The 8716-nt window shown below is 40.6% G+C and overlaps 1 non-coding gene across 1 annotated transcript; it reads left to right on the plus strand.

Moving 5' to 3' along the window:
- Nucleotides 1-1625: 1625 nt before the first annotated feature.
- On the plus strand, nt 1626-1789 carry LOC142437736 (U1 spliceosomal RNA). The gene has a single exon (XR_012782261.1). It is a non-coding gene; the product is annotated as a U1 spliceosomal RNA (small nuclear RNA).
- The last annotated feature ends 6927 nt before the right edge of the window (nt 1790-8716 follow it).

Genomic DNA, 8716 nt, shown 5'->3' on the forward strand with positions numbered 1-8716 from the left:
ATGACTACTAGGCTTCCAGTTAGTATCTGTCCTTCTTGATTAAAAATGAACATAAATGGTTAAACCTCCACTAATCTCTGGGATCGGTGAATGACTGACTGCAGGCAAGTACTCTCATTAAGATACTTGTCTTAGGCTCATTAGGTTGACTTGGAAAAAAAGGCCTGATCAAAACAGTGGCTTCCAAGAATTACTGCCAGCCCAGTTAAATTCAAGGCAGAGAGGTTATGGGGACAAGCTCAGGAAATCATGGGGACTGTTCTTTGTTGATTCCAAAGGCATGATCTTGACACAGAATGGTGATGGAGGTTTATTATGAGTAAGTTGTAAGAAAATGGAAAGCTGTATTTATGAGAAAAAAAGGTTAAGTTAGTTGCACTAAGGAATTTTTCTATCATGATAATACACCTGCGCATGCTTTGAGGGTTTAAAGAATTATGTTGACCAAATCTGCCTCCTCCACTCTACAACCCTGATCTTGTTTCTTCAAGCTTCTTGCCCCCTCACCTCAAATTCAAAGAACATGTAAAAGGAACAAGATTTAAGTCCCTTGAGGCTGTTAAAAACTGCAGTTTTGATGTATTATAGATCGAAGAGCACAGAGTTCTTTGTGGAAGGGTCGGTGTTGTGTTATTAGATAGAAAAATCACTTTCAGAAATGCATAGACCTAGATGGAAAGTATGTCTAGAAACAACAGCTTCCCTATACTTGCCATTCTAGCAAAATTGTGGAGCAGTATCAAACATGCAATCATTCAAATGTTTGATTTTCGTAAATACATGGTCTGTTGGTGCTGTTTGTGTGTGTGTTTCTATTGGCCCTTGCACTATGAATTGGAAGTGCCCTCTTCTCGGAAACCCCTGGGGGCAGTGCCAGTCTGTCCTATGGGGTTACTATGAGTCAGAATTGACTGAATGGCACAGTCTTCACTGGGGGAGGCAGTAAATCACCTTTAAGACTAGCTATCCTTCCCTGGAAAAGCAGAGGACTACTGCAGAAGAAGAAGAAGAACAAGGCATAAGACTTCACCCTTTCCGATCTTAAGACCTACTATGCAATCGCCTGGTACTGATTCAATAGCAGACACATAGACTAATGGAATAGAATTGAGAATCCAGAGTTAAGTCCATCCACATATGGGCAATAATCTTTGACAAATGGCCAAAATCCTTTAAATGAGGAGGAGACAGTCTTTTTAATAAATGGTGCTGACAAAATTGGATATTCATTTTTTGGAAAATGAACCCAGATTTATACTTTGCATATTATATTAAAAGTGAGTGAAATATGGATCAAATACCTATGTGTAAAACCTAAAACTATTAAAATCATCAATGAAAAAAACAGGGACAAATTTAGGGTCCCTAAGACATGACATACATAAATATACTATCAAGCATAATGAAAACTACACAAACAACAGAAGACAAACTAGATGACTGAGACCGCCTAAGAAGAATACATTTACCTGCATCTAAAGAGTTCACTGAAAGAATAAAAGAGAATCCACAGAATGGGGAAAAATTAGCAATGAGATACTGGACAAAGGACTAATGTATAATATTTATAGAAAATTTCAACACCTCAAGAAAAGACCAACAACCCAATTAAGAATGAACAGAAGATACTTACCTGGAAGGGGAGATATCATGATCAGGAAGGTGGTTTTCCCAGGGCGAGGCTTATCCATTGCACTCCGGATGTGCTGACCCCTGCGATTTCCCCAAATGTGGGAAACTCGACTGCATAATTTGTGGCAGTGGGGGACTGCGTTCGCGCTCTCCCCTGGTAACAACAACAACAACAAAAAAAGAATGAACAGAAGATATGAAGAGACACTTCACAAAAGAAAACATTCAGGCAGTCAACAAACATGAGGAAATGTTCACAGTCATAGTGAGCTTATTGAACAGAGTAGAATCACATTTATGGGTACAACCCCCCCCCCCAATTTTTCCCCTGCAGAACAGCTGGTGGGTTTGATTGCTGATGCTGTTCTTAGCAGTCCAACAAACAACCCACTCTGCCGCCAGAGTGCTCCTTCATCAGGTCCTAGAGAGCTGAAAATCAAAACAACAAGAAGATATTACATCACTACTGCATTAGTAGCAAAGTGGAAAAAGAGTGCTGTCAAAGTGTGGGAGATTGGAACCTTCCTACACTGATGGGATTGCATAATGGTACGACCTCTGTGGAAAATCGTGTGGCATTTCCTTAAAAACTTGGAAATAGAAATTCCATCTGATTCAGCAAGCTGACTACTGTAACTCATATAGAATATAGATATATGCACACCCATGTTCATTGCATCCATTTTTACACTAACAAGAATGGGAACAACCTAAGTGTCCATCAACAGATGAATGGACAAACTGTGGTATGTACACATAATTGAATACTTTGGACTGTTAAAGAATAACAAAGAGTTTGTCAAACATTTTGTAAATGTAGATGAACCTGGAGGATATTATGCTGAGTGAAATAAGTCAGTTACAAAGGGACAAATGTTATATGAGACCACTATTATAAAAAATAAAGGAAAATTTTGCACCTAGAATAGCAATGGGATGGGGTGGGGGAAGAAAATCTCTTAACTAGAGAATAGATGAAAATTATGTGAAGGGAAAGACACTAGACAGTAAGGGGGAAATCAGCACAATATCATTAAGGCAAAAGAAGACACAGAGGTGTACAAGAGTTACAGACAACAAAGGTAAGTGCTGTCTCTCACACGCAGTCCCTCAATGTCACAGCAAGAAGCACTAATTTACAAGTTGAACAAGTATGGGTAGACGAAGGGACTACACTCATGACCACATACATACTGGGCAGGGGATAGTTCTATATTTATATATGCTACAAATATTCATAGATATGTACTAGGCATATAGAAGAGAAAATGAGGCCAAGTTATGAGACTGGCTGAGCCATCACTAAACACCTTAAGGGAATGAGTCAGTGGCTCCAACGGGCTCAAACTTAACAAAACGTGTGAGGATGGCGCAGTTTGCTTCTGCGTACACAGAGTCACTGTGAGCTGGAAGCACTTGAGGGCACCTAGCGACAGCACAACAAAACAACAGGCAGTATTTTCTCCCACTTCAAAAAAGTTTACTTGTATGTGCTTCACATATCATACAATTCAATAGTTCAGTCACATCAGGAAGAGTTGTACAATCATCACTACAGTCAGTTTCCAAATAGTTTCTTCATTTTGTACTCTGTTATTCGCTCCCCATTTCCTCCAATCTCCCCTGCCACACCCCCCAAGAACCATTAATCCAGTTACTGTCCCTATAGATTCACCTATCCTGGATTTCATATGCAGGAAATATGAAAAACAAAACAAGACCTCATTAAAAAGGGAAGAAAATATTAAAAACTAGAGCACATTTAAATGGATCATAAGCGAGATCAAAGGTTAGGATGCTAAAATTTAACCTTACTACATCTGCAACAATCTACTTTCCAATGCAGTCTGTATGATAGCAAGGCTTATTAACATCCCTGACCTATAGTCAGAGGGAATTCACCTGGGGCTTAATACCTGTGTATTTATCCTTCATTTTTTAAAATCTGGGTCAAAAAGGAGATAAAATGATCATATACTGCATTTTGACCTATGTTTGCCATAAATGACTTTATAATGCTTTCTGTTTGATAGCAGGACTATTCACATCTCTCACCTATGTTCAGAGGTTATTCACCAGAGTCTTAATCCATGTGTGAACCCTACAAGTGGATTTTGGCCTTTTACTGTCATCTATAGTCTTCTGCAAACCAGTTGTTCACAATTTAAGTTCTGATACATTTCCCTCCTTTAGATTTATATATTATTTACAATCCTTGGATCACACAGACTGGTGTCCTTCTTCCATGTGGACTTAGTTGATACCTCACTTAGCTAGCCGCTTGCTTGAATAAAACCCTTTAAGACCCTTGATGTTATACTTTCTGATAGCTGAGCATTATCTATTTTCTTCACCAAACTTTGCTATAGAACAATATCTTCAGTGATTTCTTTGTGAGAAGTAAATGCCCAAAATCCATTCATGTGTCTTTGGTTTATATATGTCTCTGGTTCACTTTAGAGGCAACATTGTCATTTTATGTTAGAGAACATTATCAACCACCCACCTGAGGCATCACTTTCACTGCCATCGAGTCAATGCTGACTCACAGCGACTCTGTAGGGCAGGGTAGAACTGCTCCTGTGAGTCTCTGAGCCTGCAAATCTTCGCCGGAATAGAAAGCCTCATCCTTCCCCTGGAGAGCTGGTTGGTGGTTTCTAACTGGAGACCTTGCAGTTATCAGCTGGATGTGTAACCACTACTCATTGACAGTGTCATTAGTTTAGTCAATGACATAAAATTTAAACCACTGTTGAGAAAAGAATATTATACAAGTATTGGCCAGCTATGAACCACAATACACGAATTGTTGATTTGTACAGATTCAACTCTTAAGTGACTGGACACTATTCACACAAACAGTGGGAGTTGGCGATAGGGAAAGTCTTCCAATAATATTCATTCACAACAGCAGAACCTAGCAGATTAATACCTGTCATAATGAAGCAAGGGGGGCATTAAGCATATGGTAGCTCCAGGACATCATTCATGCAGCACTCACTCTTTTTTTAAAAAACATTTTATTAGGGGCTCATACAACTCTTATCACAATCCATACATATACATACATCAATTGTATAAAGCACATCCATACATTCCCTGCCCCAATCATTCTCAAAGCATTTGCTCTCCATTTAAGCCCTTTGCATCAGGTCCTCTTTTTTTACCCCCTCCCTCCCCCCTCCCCTCTCCCTCATGTGCCCTTGGTAACTTATACATTGTTATTTTGTCATATCTTGCCCTATCCGGAGTCTCCCTTCCACCCCTTCTCTGCTGTCCCTCTCCCAGGGAGGAGTTCACATGTGGATCCTTGTAATCAGTTCCTCCTTTCCAACCCACTCACCCTCCACTCTCCCAGCATTGCCCCTCACACCCTTGGTCCTGAAGGTATCATCCACCCTGCATTCCCTGTGCCTCCAGCCCTCATATGTACCAGTGTACACCCTCTGCCCTATCCAGCCCTGCAAGGTAGAATTCAGATCATGGTAGTTGGGGGGAGGAAGCATCTAGGATCTGGGGGAAAGCTGTGTTCTTCATCGGTACTACCTCGCACCCTGACTGACCCATCTCCTCTCCTAAACCCCTCTATGAGGGGATCTCCATTGGCCGACACTTGGGCCTTGGGTCTCCACTCTGCACTTCCCCCTTCATTCAATATGGTATATCTATGTCTATATCTATATATATATATACACACATATACATATACATACATATGTTTTTTTTTTGCATGATGCCTTATACCTGGTCCCTTTGGCACCTCATGATCTCACTGGCTGGTGTGCTTCTTCCATGTGGGCTTTTATGCTTCTGAGCTAGATGGCCGCTTGTTCACCTTCAAGCCTTTAAGACCCCAGACACTATCTCTTTTGATAGCCGGGCACCATCAGCTTTCTTCACCACATTTGCTTATGCACCCATTTGTCTTCAGCAAACCTATCATGGAGGTGTGCAGCCAATGATATGATTTTTTTGTTCTTTGATGTCTGGTAACTGATCCCTTCGGGACCACTCCATCACACAGGCTGGTGTGTTCTTCCACGTGGACTTTGTTGCTTCTGAGCTAGATGGCCGCTTGTTTATCTTCAAGCCTTTAAGACCCCAGTCACTATCTCTTTTGATAGCCGGGCACCATCAGCTTTCTTCACCACATTTACTTGTTCACCCACTTTGGCTCCAGCAGTTGTGTCGGGAGAGTGAGCATCATAGAGTTCCAATTTAATAAAAGAAAGTATTCATGCATTGAGGGAGTGTTTGAGTAGAGGCCCAAGGTCCTTCTGCCACCTTAATACTTAACCTATAAATATAGACACATAGATCTATTTCCCCATCCTCCTATATATATTTGCATGTACATGTCTTTGTCTAGACCTCCATAAATGCCCTTTGACTCCTAGCTCTTTCCTCCATCTCCCTTGACTTTCCTCCTGCCCTACTACCATGCTTCGTCCCCACCTGGGCTATAGCTATACCTCTTCTCCACGCAACCTTACCCTTGATCATTCCCCACCAGGCCTGCCACTACCCCCTCTCTACCATTTTGGGTCCCATGTAGTTCCCTTGTCCCTGGGTTAGTTAACACCACTTCCTTCCCCCCCTACCCCCCCCACCCCAAGTCCTCCCTGGAGCTGTCGGTCCCTCCAGATATTTCATCCAGCCTGTCTTATTCAGACAGACCTGTGGAGACACTAACATGCACGAAAACAAGACAGAGGAAAACAAAGCAACAGTATACAACCAGACAACAAAACAACAAAAACAAACCACTGACAAAGAATAAAACACTTCAGAAAAGAAAAACTTGTAGTTAGTTCAGGGATCGTTTGCTGGCCCTTAGGAGCATTTTCCAGTCCAGTTTGTTGGGGCACCACGCCCTGGCCCCAAAGTCCACTCTCAGCATTCCCTGGGGACCTTGCCACTCCATTCCCTTGCTGTTCCGCTGCACTCCCCCAGTGCTTTGCCTTGGTGTGGTGGGATCATGTCAGGTGCAATTCCCACACTGCGTCTCCGGGGAGCACTCACTCTTAAGGCTTCCCATTTGGACCAAAGTCCAACGTCTGCCAGTTCTATGCCCTTGGGCTAGTAAGCAACTGCTTCTTCTGACACCAGGTAGTTTCAGCTTTAAGGTGAATGGCTACAGGTGGGTTTGAGGTAAAGCCCAGTTCACTTAGATGTTTTATTTAATCTTTACTTTGAGTTTTAGGATATTTAGCTCATTAGCTACCATCTAGGTATACAGTATATATTTATTAATTTAGTTATATAAAAATACTTATTGAACATCTACTATAACATAGACTCTCCAGTAGGCACTGGAAATGCAACAATGAAGAAGAAGACAGTCACAGACCAAGAGGCTGGTGGATTAACAATGAGATAATGGGTCAGAACATTCTGTGAACCTTTTCTGCTCCTTGGCAAAAGTGTAATTATCACTAAAAAAGTAGCTTCAAGAAATACTCATTTGCTGACCTGTCACTAGCATCTTTATGTAGCTAGAAGTTTGCATATCATTTTTATGCCTTATATATTGAATCAGTATTCAAGTGCCTTTTCCCATATCCTCCTAAATTGACAACATTCTCAATGCTTTATGATATGCTATCCTGAGGAGAAGGAATAGAGCAGTGGAGCATATTTTCCAAAAACTTCTAAACATTTTGTGAAATTGTAATTAAATCTCAGTAGAATAATTTCTTACAATTGTAAACTGAATCTAATTTTTTTGGTATGCAAATTTTGTTTATACCACTGGTTCTCAACCTTCCTAATGCCATGACCCTTTAATACAGTTCCTCATGTTGTGGTGAACATAAAATTATTTTTGTTGCTACTTCCTCACTGTAACTTTGCTACTGTTATGAATTGGTGACCCCTGTGAAAGGGTTGTTCGACCACCAAAGGGGTCACGACCCACTGGTTGAGAACCGCTGGTTTATACCATCTCATCATAAATGTATTTTAAACTAGTTCCTGTGTTCTTTTCACTCAGTTAACTAAAAGTTAAGTGGAATGGAAAGTAATGTCTCTAAAAGTGACTTGATTAATTAGGAATGTGATTTTATAGTTTATAGAGATAAATAATAAGAAATTGAAAACTCAGTTTTCCACGTCAGTGGAGAATAAGTGCTATTAAAGTTACTGCTCTTGTCTGAAACAGTTCAGACTCTAGCACAGCTGCTGCTCTCCCTGCCTAGGGAAGCGCTGCAGGCCCCACGAGTCTCTCTAACAAGTGGAAAGCAACAGCAGAGTAACTAAAACTCTGCAGTAATTCAAGTCAGTAGCTTTCAAAGGGCTGTTACTTTCCCCAGATCCTACCCTCTGTTTAAATTTTGTTTGACAAGCATGTTATAATTGATGAGAAGGGTGGTTTCTGTTTCATTAATGAGGCTGATAATGGTTAATTACTAATGTGGAATAAACAGGTCAAAACCAGAACAAGAATGAAAAGCTAATTATGTAGAAAAGAACCAGCTGTACTAAATGATTTCCTTTTATTATTAAACTTCTCAAATATGTTTAAATTCACTTGAGAAAAAAAACACAACACCACAACAAACGATCCAGCAATTAAACCATTATAATTTCTTATTGATTTATCTAGAATTGAAAACCACATCAGTTTCAGTGAAACAGCTCCAAAAACACAAAATGAAATTGATTTGAAAAACATGAAATGAAAATCAGGAAAACTTTGTCCTTGAGGCACTCTTTAGCTGCTTAGTGGGAACTCTGACTGTAAGGTCTGAACATTTCTATTTTACTCCAGGAGTTCTTGAAATGTAGTTTTAGATGGGTAAGTGCGTAAGGATTTTCCAGTTGTTACTTGTTCTGGCCTCTTGACAGTATTGTTGGTAGGTGCCACTGAGCCGGTTTCAACTCATACATAGCAACTCTCTGATGAACGAAACACAGCCTGGTCCTGTGCCACTACTGTCATGAATTGCTATGTGTGAGCCCATTGTTGCAGCCATCATGTCAGTCTATCTTGTCAAGGCTCTCCCTTTCTTTTCAGATTCTCTACAAAGCATGTATCTTTCTTCAGGGACTGGTCCCTCCTGATAGAAGAGGTTCAAGGTTGTGT

Source organism: Tenrec ecaudatus, chromosome 1, assembly GCF_050624435.1.
Source record: "Tenrec ecaudatus isolate mTenEca1 chromosome 1, mTenEca1.hap1, whole genome shotgun sequence".
Lineage (NCBI taxonomy): Eukaryota > Metazoa > Chordata > Mammalia > Afrosoricida > Tenrecidae > Tenrec > Tenrec ecaudatus.